The sequence below is a fragment of the Dromiciops gliroides genome, chromosome 5 (assembly GCF_019393635.1).
Source record: "Dromiciops gliroides isolate mDroGli1 chromosome 5, mDroGli1.pri, whole genome shotgun sequence".
In the NCBI taxonomy this organism is placed as follows: domain Eukaryota; kingdom Metazoa; phylum Chordata; class Mammalia; order Microbiotheria; family Microbiotheriidae; genus Dromiciops; species Dromiciops gliroides.
The window spans coordinates 16,830,821-16,848,680 of NC_057865.1; positions in this window are offsets into that span (position 1 = coordinate 16,830,821).

The window sequence follows — 17,860 nt, forward strand, 5'->3', positions numbered from 1 at the left end:
TCATCTGGATGGCATTGATGGTGTATCCCTTCTGCCCTAGGGTTCTGAAACCCCTTGCTTTTTATTAGAGAAGTTTACCTCCTGGCTCTTTTTCTTGATGAATGTGCTGCTTAAAACTCTGTGAAGAATACTGAGATTTTGGACATTTTGATGATGAATTTATAAGGAATTGAACTCTGGCCTAATCATCTAAGTCATAGCTTACACCAGGCTGCTTTGGGAGGCAGCCTGGTATAGTAAGAGGAGCCTGCATCTGGGGTCAGTAATTTTTCCAAGGTCACATAGGTAACAAGTTGGTCAGTTAATAAGCATTTATTAAGTGCCTACTATGTACCAAGCACTATATTAAGTAGCAGGGATGCAAAGGGAGACAAAAGTCAGTCCCTGCCCTCAAGGACCTCACAGTCTAATGGGAGGCACAGCACATAATTCTGTACAAAGTAGATATGGAGAAACTCATGTCACAGTGAAAATTTAAAGCTAGTGGTGGAGGGCAAAGTAGGTATGATTTTAAAGACCAGCATATGACTAAAATTTAGGTCAGATGAAGGAATAATAATCACTAGGGCTGAGGTGTCTTCAGTATCTTCCCAGACAGGAGTACCTTTGAAGTAGGGAGGGAAGGTGTGAGGCCCATTCTACCTTAGATCCCATAAAGAAACCTTGTAGGCCAGGCAGAGGTGGAAAGAAGGCAGATTTCTTCTTGCTTTTTGGTCACTGTACATTAGTTCTCAGGAGTTCTCTGGTCAGATCAGGGTGATGTCACTGACTTCTATCAAGGGCCCCCTCCCCAGTTTTTAGTCATGAGAGTTTGGAACCTCTTCAGACCCCTAATCTTGTTCATTCTGCCTCCATCACATATTTTGCCTCTATTGACCAATTGATAGCTACTCTTCCTCCCTGTTTCCAGTTCTTTGTCCTTACAAAAAGAGCTACTATCAATCTTTGTCCATATGGGTCCTTTTCCTCATTCTACTCCTCCTTCCACTCACTCATCATTCTCTCTTTCATCATCACAATGGCCTTCTTTTTTTTTTTGTGAGGCAATTGGGGTTAAGTGACTTGCCCAGGGTCACACAGCTAGTGTCAAGTGTCTGAGGTCAGATTTGAACTCAGCTCCTCCTGACTCCAGGGCCAGTGCTCTATCCACTGTGCCATCTAGCTGCCCCACAATGGCCTTCTAATTGTCCTCCCTGCCTCAAGTCTTTCCTCTCTCTGAATTATCTTCCATGCAGCTGATCGGCCACAGCCCTGTTCAATAAACTGCAGCAGCCCATCTTATCTCTGGGATCAAATACAAACTCCTCTCATCAATAGAACATAAGGTCTTTGAGAGCACGGGCTACTCTCATTTTTATCTCTGTATCCCTGGCACCTTGTACAGTCTCTTCCATAGAAGGTGATTAATAAGTGTTTGTTGATTGTGATTGATTTATTGGTGTCCAGATTGGCACAATAAGCTTTGACAAGTAACAGGTTCAAACCTTACCTCTGACACTTACTAGATGTGTGAACATGGGGAAGTCGATTAACTAACAAGGCTGAAGCTGTTTGCTTCCCTGCAAAATGGGAGTAATCATAATACTTATAGTACTTACCTCCAAGAGTTATAGTGAAGGTTCAGTGAGATACTGTGTGTGAAAGGCTATAAAAGTACCATCTGTTTATTGGTCAGATTTCCCCTGCATAACAGTGAATTTTGCTCTGTGTTCCACATACACAGAATCCCTCTGAAGCTAGGCCTGACCTTGTATTCCTTTCTAACCCCAAGATAATTAATTTGTGGGTGAAGCAGCTTTTGAAATCAAGAAATGTTCCTCCAAAAAAGGAGAAAGAGAAAGAAGGAAAGAAAGAAAAAAGGAAGGAAGGAATAGAAAAAGAAAGGAAGGCAGGCAGGAGCAAAGAAAGAAAAAATAAAAGAAGGAAGGAAGAAGGGAGGGAAGGAAGTGTCCTGGTCATGGCAGCGAGATACAATAACTCTTGAATCAGTGGGTTTAAATCTCACCTCTAGTACTTCCTGGACCCCAAGCAAGGTCTTGGGCCTCAGTTTCCTCATTGGTACGATGAGCTAGTTGGACAAAATGGCCTCTGACATTCCTTCCTGCTCTGGATCCAGGATCCTATGGAGGAAAGAGTCAGAGGTTAGGAAGTAATGGAGTTTGGACTGGAACCCCGTTCTTTTGACAAGGGTGGGATTCCTCCTCCTTCTAGACCGTGTTAAGCCAAGAGGTACACGTTGTAACGTCCAGTTGAAGTCAGGGGTGGGTAGCAACGCAATTAATTAGAAAGGCAGCAGATTATAGTAGAGATCGAAGGAGAGTGAGAGTCCAAAGACTAGGGGTTCAGCGCTTGCCCCTCAGCTGCTCTGTGACTTTAGGCTGGTCCTTCACCTCTGGCCTCAGTCTCCCCAGATGTCCAATCAGGGCATCAGACCAGATGATCCATAAACCGCCCTTGCTCAGCTCTGCATTCAGTGCCTCTGAGCCACTCTCGTCTCTTTCAATCTTGGGCAAAACAAGCACGCTCTTTATTCATGACAATCTTGACCATGAAGAAGATCGATCTAGTTTCTGAACCAAGTGATGTAACCAGGACTTAAAGATTCCGGTCCAGTCCATTAGAAAGGAGAAGCAGCCCCTTGCCCTCCCCTACGGCCCAACGCCTAGCAGCCTCCAGGTTGCCTTCCCTGAGTTCTTTTCTGACAAGCGTACTCATCGGTACGGTCTCTCATCAGTCTTCTTAAGTAAAGTTAACAAGAATCTGCGTACACTCACTGGAAATTGTTTTGCTCAGCCTAAGAAGCTGTCACGGTGGCCCTCGGCGCTGGGACTTTAACCAGATTCCATCTTTGTGTGTCACTGTTCATGTCAGAGCAAAAATGTGCTCAGACAGAGGACTTGTCCCGCTTCCATCAAGGGAGCCCGCCTGCCTGGGCCTCGTTCCGCTTGGTTAAGCTTGTTATTTAAATTGTTAAAATTGAGACATCGGCAGTAAATTCCAGAGAAGATATAACAATTATTAGCTACAAGCAGGGCTCGTGTACTTGGGAACAGACCCTGCCCTCTATCCAGCGGCAGAATTAGTCCCCAATAATTTACAGTGGTTTCTTTAAGAAGTGTGCCCTGTAGTCCTTGGATGCTATTCAATCATGGCTGGTCCCCAACTGGATCATATTTCCGCCATGGAGATGGATTTGGTTTGAGTCAGCAGACTGGCACGGCCCCCCCGGGGGCTCTGCCTTTTAAAACCGCTGGCACAAGTCGGACTCCACTCGGTTCCCGGAGCTACCTTCAGGCCACAAGCTGCGAGTGCTTGTGTCTTTATACGCCAGGCAAGGGAGTCACAACCCAGAGCTATCGCTCTTTGGGGGACGGAGAGCTGGGGCGGTGTTTGAGTGACCTTGGGCCGGAATCCAGGAGTCCTCGACATTGCCGTACCTTGGCTCCGGGCCAAAGCAACTGCTCTAGCCCCGCCTCTCGTGGGCAAAGGGGGTCACTACCGGAGCAAGGCAGCCAGCGGGACGGGAGGGAGATAAGAAATAAAAGAGGAACGTCATAGCATTAGAGGCAGAGGACAGGACCTCACCTACCTTCCCCCTGAAGGACCCTTCCATAGCACCCTGGACAGATTCACGTTTGTCCCTCCAGCCCCTGTCTGAGCAGAACAAGCATAGAAAAACTCCCAAAGGAGTAGCCCTGCCCCAAAGCAGGTTGGGATGCCCAGTGGTCCTGGTGGGGCTTCAGCGGGCTACATCTTAGATTGGGACCAGGGTTCAAATTCTCTTTCTCCTTTCTATTATCTGTGGCCTTGGACAAGTCAGCTTCCTTTGCTATATTTCAGTTTCCTCATCTGCAAAATGGGGATAGTCACAGGGTTGTTTTGAAGAGCCAGTGCTATAATGTAGGCAGCCATGTGGTAGAGTGGATAGACTGCTGGACCTGGAGTCAGGAAGATCTGAGTTCAAATTTAGCTTCAAGTACTTCTTAGCTGTATGCAAAGTCATTTCAGCTCTGTCTGCCTCACTTTCCTCATCCATAAAATGGGGATGATAATAGCACTTACCTTTCAGAGTTGTTTTTATATATATGTATGTATATATCTACGTATATGCATATAAATAAATAGACTCTTTATGCATATACACACATGTGTATACATGTATATACATGCAGGTACAATACATATGTATATACACACATACATTATATAAATAATTTTATATAACTATATTGATTCTCTATATAATAATTCAACATTTAATAGGAGAAGTGGTATCAGATGGAAACCTGAAGGAGGCAGCAGGGAGTAGAGAATGGGGCTGCCTATGGAAACAAAATGGTGAGGTTATAGGGTGCACCCTGTGGCATCACACTCCCTTAAAACATGGCTCTTGCAACTAAATGTGATCTGGACTTCTTTCTCCACCATGATTGTGAAACTTTTTCACCCTGGAAGCTCTCTGCCCCTGTGGCCTCTTCCTCTGATTGGTCAGTTCCTCCTGGAATTTTCATTTTCTAGAAAGTGCCCAGGTTGGCCATGTCCCCTCCTTCATTCCTCTCTGGTCTCCAGCTTGGCACTCTCTGGACTTCTTTCTCCATCATGTCCCCAGTGGGTACCTTCTCTCTTTTCTCTCCCCGACCCCTATCCCTTTCCACTTCCTTTAGGTCTTGTTTTCTCCCACTAGACTATAGGCTCCTTGAGGGCAGGGATTATTCTTTTTGCTGGTATTTGTGTTTCTGGGCTTGACACACAGTAAGCATTTAAAGAATACTTGTCAGGGTCTGGGCTTGAGCAATCTGGAGACATCAGAGCTCTTTCTTTCCTTCATCTGAACACTGGATTAAAAAATAGGCCTAAAATGTCATTCTGTGTTTTTGTGTAGTTTTGTTACATGATTGGTTCCTATACTATTGTGGTCCATTAAAACTCCCAGGTCTTTTTTATATGCTGCCACACCACAGCTAGTTAGCCCTGGACTACTGCTTGTGCTTTTCATTTAAATGTAGAAGCTAAATTTATCCTAATTAAATTTTATCTCATAGGTTGCAGCCCAGTGTTTTAGCTCAACCCATTCAGATCTTTCTGGATCCTGATTCTGTCATTCAGTGCTTAACCTCATCCTCTCAACATTACATGATCTGTAGCTTGTGTTTGTCTCCATCAGAGAGAGAGAAGCAAAGAATCTTGACCTGGAAGTCACCTTAAATTCCTACTAATTTTACAAATGAACAACTGAACATCCAGAAAGTTTGAGAAACATTGGAGTCACAGGAGGCAGCATGGGTAATGGAGAGAGCCTGAGTTTCCTAGCGTTGTGACCCTGAGCCAGTCATTTCCCTTCTTAGCTCCTTAGGCAACTTGCTAGATCTTATTGACTAACTCAAAGACGGGCCTTGCTTTGCATCCTGAAGGCAGGTTCCACACCAGGAGTTCCTGTCCTGAAGAAGTCACAGATGCTTGTAAGTACCGGGTCCTGTGAATAGTGACAGCGGTACCAGGTTGTCATGGTTATTTCCATCCCACTGGCTACAATGCAGGGACCAAGACAGAGCTCTGCGGTACTCCCTTGGAAACCTCTTTCCCAAGGGAGGCCAATCCAATGAGCATTGCTAATTGGGCATGGTTGTTCAACCAGCAACACGGCCACTAACTGAACGATCTTTCCCTTCACACTTTTCCATCTCCTCTACAAAGCTATAATGAGAGAATTTGTCAAATGCCATACTGAATTCCAAGCAGACGATGTCTATGGCATTCCCTTGATTTACCAGCCTAGTCAACCAAGTCAACTCAGCCAACATTTACTAAGCTAAGGGAGGCACAAGGCAAGGCTTGGATGCAGTGTTGTGTTGCATTTGGAATCAAAAGACCCGAGTTCAAATGTACCTCTAAATCAGTGATCCTAGAAAGAGGTGACGTGACCCATTTCCTGCTTTCTGACACTTGACAATCCAATGCCTTTCCCAGCCTGGCAGAAACTGGAGACCCATAACATGAAGTGTGGTTTTGGTTGGCTGAGCTAAGTGTACTCCCATTTCTTGTTCGTTTCCCATCACCTTAAGACCCTCTCTGGGTTTATTTAGGTCATAAATTCATGGATCTGGACATTTAAACATCTATTACATGTCCTGGAATTAGGGTGGTGCAGTGGGGAATTCCTGGGGTCAAGAAGACCTGAGTTCAGATACTGCTTTAGCCTCTTGTTAGCTGTGTGACCCTGGCTAAATCACTTTACTCTTGGGCTCATTCTGTTTCCTCATTTGTGAAATGGGGATAATAATAGTACCTACTTCCCAGGAGTGTTGTGAGGATCACATGAGATAACATAGGTAAAGTGTTTGGCAAATTTGAAGTTTTATATAGGTGCTAGCAATTATTATGGTTGCATAACAAAAATAACAGAATAATTGTTATACAAAATAAAAATATGTGTTACATAATATAATTGTTATATAATTCAAATACTCAAATAATTGTTTTGTATTCAACATTACATAATTGTTATTATATAACAATAACAATCTAACAATTATTGTATACCAATAATAATAGCTAGCATTTACATAGTGCTTTAAGGTTTGCAAAGCACTTTACAAATATTATCTCATTTGACCCTCACAACAATCTTGGGTGTAGGTGCTACTATTATCCCCATTTTACAGATGAGGGAATTGAGGCAAATGATAGTTAAGTGACTTGCCTTGGATTTTACAGCTATTAGGTGTCTGCGACTGGATTCAAACTCTAGTCTTCCTGACAACTACTCCAGTGATCCATCCACTTCACCTTCTCGCTGCTTCTGATGCTGGGCTAAAACCCTTGTTTTACAAATGAAGAAATTGAAGCTCAGAAGAGTTAAGTGATTTGTCCTGTTTCACAAAGGGAGTAGGTGGCCAAGCCAGGATTCAAATTCAGGCTTTTTTTCTACCACCCTCCACAGTGACCTTGACAGGTGATGCTATAATACAAGATAGGGCTTGGGCCAGGGATTTAGATCTTTGGGTGGATCCATAATACCATGGATACTGGCACTCACAGCCTATCCATACCTTTTTGTCCTGCCATAATCTTGTCCATGTTCTCCTATAAATCTGACACTGGGGGGCTATCCAATGTCCCAGGGACCTATCTTTAGGGCTCTTGACATTGTGAGGGTGCAAAGAGAGCCCATGAACTGTCCAGTTGTTGTCCCTTCTTTGGGTTCCATGACCAGACCATTCTCCATTTCATTAAGGTATCTCTCTGGTGACATCCTTTCCATCATGTCTCCTGCACAATTCTTCATTGATTGTAGCTGCCACGTACCTTCTCTTTGCTCTTTGGGTGGTTGGTCACTTTAATTCTTGAGAGACAGTAGCTTCCCAGATCTCCCACAGCATTCCTGAAAAAAGTTCTTATTAAGAAAATAGTATTTCAATTCAGGGAGACATCTGGGGGGATATTAAAAGCCCTCTACTTGGATCAACACAATGACCAACTCCCATTTCAGACAGCCAATGATGAGACATGCTAGTCATCTCCTGAGAGAGTGGTGAATGCAGAATGAAACATTTAGATGAGAATTTGTTTTTCTTAACTCTACATATTTTGTTACAAAGTCTTTTCCTTTTTTTTTATGGAATGAAAGGGAGAAAAAAATGATTGTTAATTGAAAAACAAAACCAAAAAATGCCCTCTACAATTTTTCTAAGGTAGTCCTGCCCATTCTCTTTCTCCTGTTCAATTCCAGGCTCAGCATTTTGTGGTTCCGTGATATTTGACTAAGATACATGTACTGATAAATCAGCTCTAAGGATTGTCCATCCAAATGTATATCATGTTTTGGACAATAGACATTCTTCATCCACTTGTTTTTTCCTGTGTGGATGGCTGGGTCAAAGTCTTTTGATTAATTGTAAATCTTATTGAGGATGATCAACAATATTTGAGTCTTGGTGCAATTAATTTGATATTGCCTGTAAACAGCAAAATCTGGAGGATGTTATTACCTATAGAAAAGTCCCCTGCACTTGATCTTTTTTAAGATAGTGGAAAATATCTTGGACATGCACATGATTCTGTTTTGCCTTCCTTGTTATTAATTAGCAGAGGGCTACCAAGAAATGTTATTTCTGTTGTTACATCTACAAGGAATCTTGTATAATTTTGGTCTATGTATAAGGGAGTTATGCTGAAACAAAGACTTTGAGGCAGTACTTTGTTCTATGGAATCAGATACTTTGTTAGAGGTAACAAACAATAAATGTTATGGGATCTTGTTTTTGCTGTATCTTCCAGTAACTTGTGTGACTATAATGAAGTGGTCTGCTGATGAATTTCACTGGGAAATGCCTGCCTTTTACCTTCTTACATCTTTATCAAGTGCATGTATGGATTATTCTTATAAACATTTTTTAAAGATGAGAAAGTAGGCATGAGAGTCAGCAGTTATTGACATTTGGAGGAGGGTAATAATGAGGTCTGTGATTTATTCCAAGCACTTGGTGTCATTTCCTCTTTCAGATACCTGGAGAATCAATCCCTTGAAGCCTTCAAAACTGCTACATATTCTTGTTTTGTGTGAGCTTGGTCTAATTCTGTTAATCTCTTTGGTATCATTTCCTTTTCCTCATGCATGCCATGGGGCATTGTAATGTTAGAGTTCAAATTGGTAGTAATAGATTCCATTTTTCATCATCCTTACAGTTTCTTTTTAAATGCCCAGGGGATGATTCTTCTTGATTGAGTGTCTTGGCAAAGCTTTGGTAAACTTGTTTCCCACCCAAATGCTTCTTACTGTTTTATGAGGTGATGCTAGAAGTGACGCTACTCACAACCATCCTCTGTAAGATTTTACAAATGAGTCTATAGTTTAACCTCAGATTGATCTTCGCTTCCACATTTTCCACTTAAAGATTAATTGTTGAAAAAGGTGGTTTCTAGGCTCTTTTGTTCTTTTTTTTTTGTAGCAATTGATTTACATTGATTAAATTTTCTTAGAAAATGGAGACATCGCATCCATGTCTATTCTTTTATCCATTTCCCATTTGGCGTGAGTCAGTAACTTATTTAAATAGGTTAGGTTGGAGTCATCTCAGTTATACACTATATCTCCTTGTTCATATTGTTATAATTTGATATTGATTTTTGATTTACTGCTAAAAAATTAGTAGTCTAACTTTAGAGTTGATTCAGAAATGATGTTTGCATCAGTAATTTGTCATATCCTGTCTGGTAAAATGTAATCAATTTCAATTTCTGTATTGTTATTTGTTGCTCACCATGTCCAATGACACTTCTTAAAAGTAGCACACTACATAGTCTACAATCTACAATAGTCTGCAAGTGCTTAATTTATCTTGCTTCTTTCTCCTGAACCATGTTTTCCAACAGATTTCTCAGTATCCTTTCTTATGCCCACCATTGTTTTTGATGTCACCAACTACCCATTGCTTTAATTTGCAGTGTCTTATTGAGTTCTTAATACAATTTCTCCACATCCTCATCTTCTACACCATATATTGACATATAAGCTACAATTATCTTCTTGCTGCTCTTCTCACAAAACTCTTATCATAAGCATTGCAAATTGGAAGATCTCATGCCATGATATGGTGCTTCTTGTTGCCTTGAGAACCATGAGAAAACTAACTCCTTTCTTTGCCTCTGTAAGAAGAACCTGTGAGCCATAGTTCATTAAACTACAACTTCTTTTTGTTTTCTAGCTTCCTTTACAGTGAGAATGTCAAGATTTTTTTTGGGTGTGAGGCAATTGGGGTTAAGTGACTTGCCTAGGGTCACACAGTTAGTAAGTGTCAAATGTCTGAGGCCTGATTTGAACTCAGGTTCTCCTGAATCCAGGGCCGGTACTTTATCCACTGCACCACCTAGCTGCCCAAGAATGTCAAGATTGATAGGATTTACTTTCTCCAGGATTTTGTCTGCTTGTTGGTGACTGCTCAAAGATCTCATCTTTAGAGCACCAACAGCTAAGTTAATATTCATAGGTCATCAAAAACTCTTGTGAGTCTTAGCACCCTCTGCCCCACTTTCTGTTACTGTCATCATAACTGCAGAATGGGCAGGGGCCAGCTCCAGAATGCAGACCATTTTGTGTTTTTCTTGATTTCATGGCCAAGGGATTCATCACCAAGTGGCTGGACTATTGGTAATTAACTTCTCTGTACTTATCTAGGCTAGTCCTTGGAAAGTAGAAGCAGGCTGTGGCCAGCAAAGTGTTTGGAGCTGTGCCAACAGGATATGACATAACCTGCCCCATTGGCAACAATCCAGGTCCCCTCCAAGCCACAAGGAAGCATCTGAGGATGGATCTACAGAGGTTCAAATGTGCACTGTTTTTTTAAGCAATAGATTTATGTTCCTAGTTACATTTTGCTTAGACCAATATTAAAATTAGTTTGCATTCCCCAAAGCAGGCACCCACAGAAACATGCTGGGATGCAAAATTTCTGTGAACAATTCACACAGGAGCAATTGGGAGTTGATGAAAATACAAGAATAGCTATTGTTTTAATTAGGAAGTTCTGAAATCACCCTCCCCCCAGCATGGAACTTTCACCAGAGTGAGTTTGTTAGCACCTCACTCCTTTCCTAACAGAAGTTGGCCTGGTGGTGGCCTCATTGTCTCTTCTTGGGAGGGAATTCTTTGTTCTTCATTTGGGAATGAGATTGGATTTGGTTTATTCAGTATCTTCTGGAGGTGAAGTGGGCATGGGATGGGGAAGAGGTCAACTTTAGTATATTTCACTGGGGTTCTTAGCCTTTACTGTGTCATAGACCCCTTGGGCAAGCTTCTCAGAATCCTATATTAATGCACATACAATCAAATGCATAGGGTTACAAAAGAACAAATATATTGAAATGCAGCTCTCAAAATACTTTAAAAACAAGTTCATAGAATCCATAAGAACCCTGATTTTAGTCCATTTCCCCCATTTGACAGAGGAGTCATCTGAGGCCCAGAAAGAGGTTGAGTCACTTGCTTTATCTAGGTGAGATAGCCAGCTAATGGTGGAGTCAGGATTTGAACCCAGGGCTCCTGATTCCCAGTCCAGTGCTCTGCAACACTCAGATTTTTTCTTTTAAAGACAAGAACAGATAATATGACCTGAAATACTGAAATACTCATTTTTCTCCCTCTTCTTTGTTATTGGCTCCCACCCAAGGCAGGGAAAGAGGTTAAATTTAAACTTCGATTCATTGGTAAATTGTCAGTTGCTTTAAAGAAAAAATATGGGGAGAAAACTAAAATCTTGAGAAACAGTGGTACATTTTGGGGGGAGGCAGGTGGTCAGGATGATCCTAGTTCAAGGTTGGTCTCAGATACTGACTCAGATAGTGACCCTGGGCAAGTCACTTTACTTCTGTCTACCTTAGTATCTTCAACTGTAAAGTGGGAATAACAGTCATTGCACCTAACTTCCCTTGGTTGTGAGCATCAGATGAGAAGATATCTGTAAAAGGCTTAGCAAACAGTGCTAAGATTGTGATTTTTGCTTTTTCTAATCTCTCACCTCTGCCTTGGGTGGGATCCTCTGCTTGGCGGCATTTCGAAGCTCTTCCTTCCGGCTATCCCAAAAGGCAGGGGATCTTTAAAAGATGCCGCAGAGAAGGACTGTCCTTCCGACCAGCATGTTCCAAATAGAACTGGCTTCTATCTCAGCAGAAATGACAAGAGGAGATTTTTAACATTCCCGTGTTCTCTTGTGTCTTTCAATGATGGGGCCTGACCCTTATTCAGTCGAAACACCCCCTGCCTCCCAATTGATTCTGCTGATTTGACTGAGGAAGGGTCAGCTGAAAAGGGACCTTTTTCTACTCGCCATTCTGATGGTGCGATGTCATGTGTCATAATGTGAGTGTGAGGCTTATTGGCAATCTTAGGTTGGTGATTAATGGCTACAAAAGTAATTTCCTTCTAATGACTCCGAATCTAGACAAGTTGGCAATTTTCTCTGGACCTTGGTTTTCCCATTCTGAGAAAAAGGGGAACAATTGTGCCTCGCCCTCACACCCCCTCCCCTCCCCGCCCCATGTAGGCTCCGGGAGGGCAGGAGCTGTTTGGTTTTGTATTCGTATTCTCAGAGGCTAGCGTCGAGAACCAGCAGTTCTTAAGTATCTGACATTAGAGCCAGGCACCGTGCTAGGCACTAAGGGCACGAAGACAAAAGGGAGATCTGGTCTAGCAAGGCAAGACAACGTGAAGCATGGAAATATATGCAAAATAAATACAGGCTAATTTGGGGGGAAAGGCACGAGCACCTGGGAAGATCGGGAAAACGACGCAAGGGAGATAGGGTTGACTCGGGCTTTGAGGGAGGCTAGGGATTCTAGTTGGAGGTTGGGAGGGCAAGCGAGGGGCAGCCACACGAGAAGAAGAGAATGTCGTGGGTGAGGAGCAGCTAGGGTTGCAGTGGATGGAGCGTTAGACCCGAATTCAAATTCTGCCTCAGACATTAGTTGTGTGACCCTTGGACAAGTCACTTAATCCTCTGTCTCAATTTCCTCACCTGTGGGATTTTGGTGAATTCACTTAACCTTCTCATTTTCTTCATTTGTAAAATGGGCATGAGGCTACTATTTTCTCATAGGAACTTCTCTAGGGACCCCTTCCTTCAAGGCTGCATTTCTTTCCACCCCGCTGGAAACATCGATCGTATCTCCAGCATCATCACGCCAGTCATTTCCCAGGGGCTCCGCTCCTCATCCCTGCTACTCCCCAGTACAGAACACGCTCACTGGCCTCCACTTCCTTATGTGGGCTATTTCCCCTTATTAAAACACAAGGTCCTTGAAGGCAGGGACTGTCTGTCTTTTTGCATTTGTACCCTCAGTTCTTAGAACAATGCCTGGCATATAGTGATGAGTGCTTAATAACTGTTTACTTCATTCATTCACCTTATGAGGTTTTTGAGGGGAAATGATTTACACACCCTCATGTTTTAGAAACGTGAATGCTTATTGACCTGCATCTGGGGGTGATGGGCTGGAGCTCAGACTGTCCTTACAGAATAACTTGGGGGGCACTGGGGCAAGCCACTTCTCTAAACATCTCTCCTAGCCACTTTTTTGTTATCTGAGATTCCATCGTAGAGATTAATTTTGGGGGGTCACTTTCTATTCTTTAAGAAGTTCCTATTTAGACTACTGAGGAAACATACTATCCACCTCCAACAAAAGGATTGATATTGATGAAACATGGACTGAAGCATGCTATTTTTCACTTTCTTTCATTTTTTTAAATCAAGTTTTCTTGTACAAAATTACAAATATGGTAATGTTTTACATAATCATACATGTATAACCTATATATGATTGCTGCCTCAGGGAGGGGGGAGGGGAGGGAGGAAAGGAGGGAGGAAAGGAGGGATAAAAACTGGAACCTCAAACTATAAATAAAAATGTTTATTATTTTTTAAAAGTTCCTATTTAGAAAGAACAATCCCCCAAAATAAAAGTAAATGCAATAAAGTTATAAAGGTACCAAGTGAGAGTCAAATGAAGAGATAGAAGACATCCCCAACCTTGCTCTTGGTAGAGTGGGAAGCTCAATGGTGTTATACATTGCACAAGATTTTGGACTTTCTCAACATATCGATTAGTTATGCTGATTTTTTCCCCTCTTCAATCCCCCCCCAAAACCCCTTCACTATTTGTCATATGGGCTCTCTTGGGCAGGGGAGGAGGAGGGATACTTGGGGTACTATAGTTATGAAAGAAATAGAAAACATCAATTAAAATTATTTTGAAAAAAGACTAACTTTGTAAAGCCAACATTTGATATATAATAAGGTGTGAAATATAACAAAGCTTCTTAAACTGTGGGTTGTGACGCCATTTAGGGTCACATAACTGAATGTGGGGGTCACAAAAAATTTGTCAGTAACTGTTTGATTTATATACCTACTTTATATACCTATATACCTGCGGTTACATAAAACTCTCTCCAGAAAAAAAGGGGTCATGAGTGGAAAGAGTTTAAGAAGCCCTGGTATATAACATATGCAAAATATATGATACATAATAGATATTATATTTATTATCTAATACTCCCTTCATAGCTAACTCTATAGAGAAATGCTTAGTATAAAGGATCAGGACCACAAATTCTATAACTGGGACACAGTAGCCAGCTCAGAAGCCTGATTCCTGCTTGGCATTTCTCTTCAATATTCACTGATCTCAAGTATGTGGGTTCTCTTTCTAACAGTAAAGCTCAGAACTCATCCAAGGATTCTTATTCTGCACAATTCTTGTCCCCATCTTGCTGCCCATCCTCTTCATGTGACACACCCTATGTTGTGGGGTGACATAGGAAGGATACCAATGGATCCTGAGGACTGTCTATTGTTTGTCCCTTGCACTCACACTATAACAGGACCATTGTCTTTTCTGGCCATAACTCTCTCTGAGGACAACCTTTATGGTCCTATCCTGTGCATTTCTCAATTGGTAATCTGTTACAGCCCCAAGCACTTCTCCATTACCCTCTAGTTGACCTGCAACTCTAGAAATGGTGGTATTCCATGACTCATAGACACATCCCATCCCTGCAAGAACAGTGTTGTTAAAAAAGATGGCTCTTTGCTTCAGGGATAAGCAGCTGAGGGTCATTGGTTATACCATGCAATTTCCCAAAGGCAATCCAAACCTCTCTCCTCCTCCTATCCAATTCTGAGCCCAAATCACTATTCTTCCAAGACCTCTATTCATGATATAGGCACTGACAGAACAGCTCTCTGCACTCTTCACCCAACTGTACACTATGATCTGGACAACAGGCATTTTTCACCCACTAGATTTTCCTCCCATGGAGTCAGGACAAATTCTTTTGACTGGTCATGGATCTTTGTCACCATTTTGTAAGTAAATGATAGGGGAGTAGAGCAGAAATGTGGACTTGATTACAGGATCCTGGAGAAACCCTGTCTAGTGCACCACTGTAGCTTTGGTCTTGGGTTCAAAGGATTCTAGTAGTCTGACACTTTGGAACACACTCTAGATTGGCTTGTTTTCATGTCATTCATCGAAGAATATGTGATAAGAGAGAGAGATTAGCAGTCTCTGAATGGCCCTAGGTCATCAAAACTCCTTTCTCACAGCTCAGTCTTAAAACCTAAATGGACTGGAAGTTTGTTATTTATAGATGTGCTAAGGGATTTGTGGCTTAAGTAGATCTCTAGGCAAAAGATCACATACAAGGTGGGGTGTGTGTTTGTGTGTGGGTATGTTTCTAGTTCAGCCCTGACCTGGTGGTATTTATCCTGCACAGCATTTTTTCCACCTTAGGGTCAAATACTGGGCATATTCCTAGGGTTAGGGTGATACCTGGAAGTTGTAATGGCTCCTGGTCTGAATCTAATCCTTCAGCAGTGGAGTCAAAGACACATTTCATTTAGTACCCATTTCCACTGGAAGGGGCAGGTCCTCGGGCCTGATGTTCCACACTTCCCTTAATTTTTCTGTGCATCAGCTCAGGAATCCCATCTTCCTTCCCCCACGGGAACAAGGATGTTTACTTCTTCTGGGCATACCTTGTGCTAAGCAAATTGCTGAAGCTTGTTTTCCTTTCTATCTAAGGGCTGGTCACTGAGTCAGCTTTGCAAGATAATAGGCAACCCCGACAGTCCAGGAAATCCAAGCAGACAGCTACCTGAGGAAGCAGCAGCATCCCCCAAGTTGGCCTCATGCTGGGGTAAATAACAAGAATTCGGCAGCAGCATTGAGTGGACACACACCTTTAAACGTGTCATATCCCATTAGCAGCCCAGTGGTTTGCTTGTGCCTGGTAAAAAGTGACTGGTACCTAATGCCCCAGAGCGGTGTCTCCGTGGGCTGCGCCTTTACTTCAGGAGGTTTTTCCCGTACTGACTTTTCTGAAGCTCGATAGGGGCCTGAATGCTTTCCAAGCCACACAGCTGGGCTGGAGAGTAGGGGCATATTTTGGATCTCCCCGGACCTCCCTGTCTCTGCCTTTATCCTTCTCCATCCAGCTTCTGCCAATGAAGCTCGGTTCCACGATTGTTCTCTGGGTCACACACACACACACACACACACACACACACACACACACACACACACACACGACGTCTCAAAGCTCTTGACGTCCTTTCACATTGGCGGCTACAAAGCCGAATACAAACAGAACGCGTATTCCAAGGCGCGCTGTCAATCAGCTCTCAATCTGTATGTTCTTGCAGACATTCCTTATCCTGCCTGATTTATTTCATATTAAAAGGGCTGTCAATCTGTATCCCGGGAACAGGATGAAAAAAAAAATGAGTGATGTCGGTGGGGTTTTTGTTGTTAAAAGCAGTTGTCTCCAGCTCTCTCTGAGCCCGCGCCCCATCCTCGCCCCGCCCCCCCTTCTCTTCTTGTATTTGTACACCAGAGGCACTCGGTGCCACGCACCACAGGCAGTTATATTAGAAGCTGATTGCACCTTTTTTATTATCCAACAAATCTATCCCTCTTAATATCTGAGGGCTCAGCAACATGACCATCCTTTCAAAGGAGATAAACGTGCTTGGGAAATAGCACAAGATCCACGGTTTTGAGAAGTTGTGGCCAAGTTTGGGCCCCTGGAATGGGGTGGGCTTCATTAGAAAGGGATTCCCAGGGTGTGCTCGGCACCTCCCGATGGCATAGCTGGATGGCACCCCTACATTGTTGTCTTCTGTTTATATAGTGATCGCTAACTCTCCTGTCATTGGGCTAAGCCTTCTGACCCCGCCCCCTTTGATTCTTGCCATCATTCTGATCCATGGACTGTTTTCTATTTTCTTATCCCTTCACCTAGACTTTTGCAATTGCCGCTGAGGACTGGCTCCCATCTGCCTTCCCAGCCTTCTTAGACAGGACTCGGTGGCCAGTGAGAGTAGCCTACTTGTCTGTTGGCCTGCATGGGATCCCATTTCCTGTCTCCCAGCATTTGCACTGGCTATCTGCCATACCTAGAATGCCTAATCACTCCTCGAAGCTGCTCATGAGTCTATTTTTCTTTCCTTTTTCTTTTTCTGGGCAATGAGGGTTAAGTGACTTGCCCAGGGTCACACAGCTAGTAAGTGTCAAGTGTCTGAGGCCGGATTTGAACTCGGGTCCTCCTGAATCCAGGTCCACTGTGCCACCTAGCTGCTCCTTCATGAATCTACTTTTAACCTGCCCATATTTGTACATATCTTTTTTTAACCACCTCAAAGAATGCGAACTTCTTAAGGGCAGGGACTGTATCATTCTTTGCCTCTGGAGCATTGAGGAGCATGCAAGCACATTTATGTTATCCCTCGGTGCCAGGTTTGAACCTAGGCTACCCCAGGGCCAGGGCTTTTATCACTCTACCCTATTGCCCCTCATCCAGACATCACAGGAGGGAAGGTCACATGGTGGAGGTTTGCAAACCACCTTGGGCCATTTCATTTGATCCTTATAATGAGGCTGAGGGGCTAGACGGGGGAAGTGCCTTATTAGCTGTGTGCCCAGGGCCAAGTGGCTTAACTCCTTTGAGACTCAGTTTCCCCATCTCTGAAATGAAGGTTTTTTTTGGGCTCAGACAGTGGATGATGTAACTTAAAGCACCACAAGGTAACTCATTATCCTCAGACACCAGGGATGCCTCCTAGGCTGATGCTGTCCTCCTCCACACTGGCGCTCATCCCTCATTGATGAGAAGGTGGCCACTTCTCCTTTGCTCCCTTTCCTCATGGCACCTCCATCCTTATCTAGTCTTCTTCCTTCTCCCCTCTCTGTCCTCCAAGCTCGCCTTAGACTGACCACAGGCTACTTGGGCATGTGGCCATTTCATCGAGGTCCCAAACCAGTCGCATAGTTCCCTGGCATTTAAGTACCTACTATGTGTCAGGCA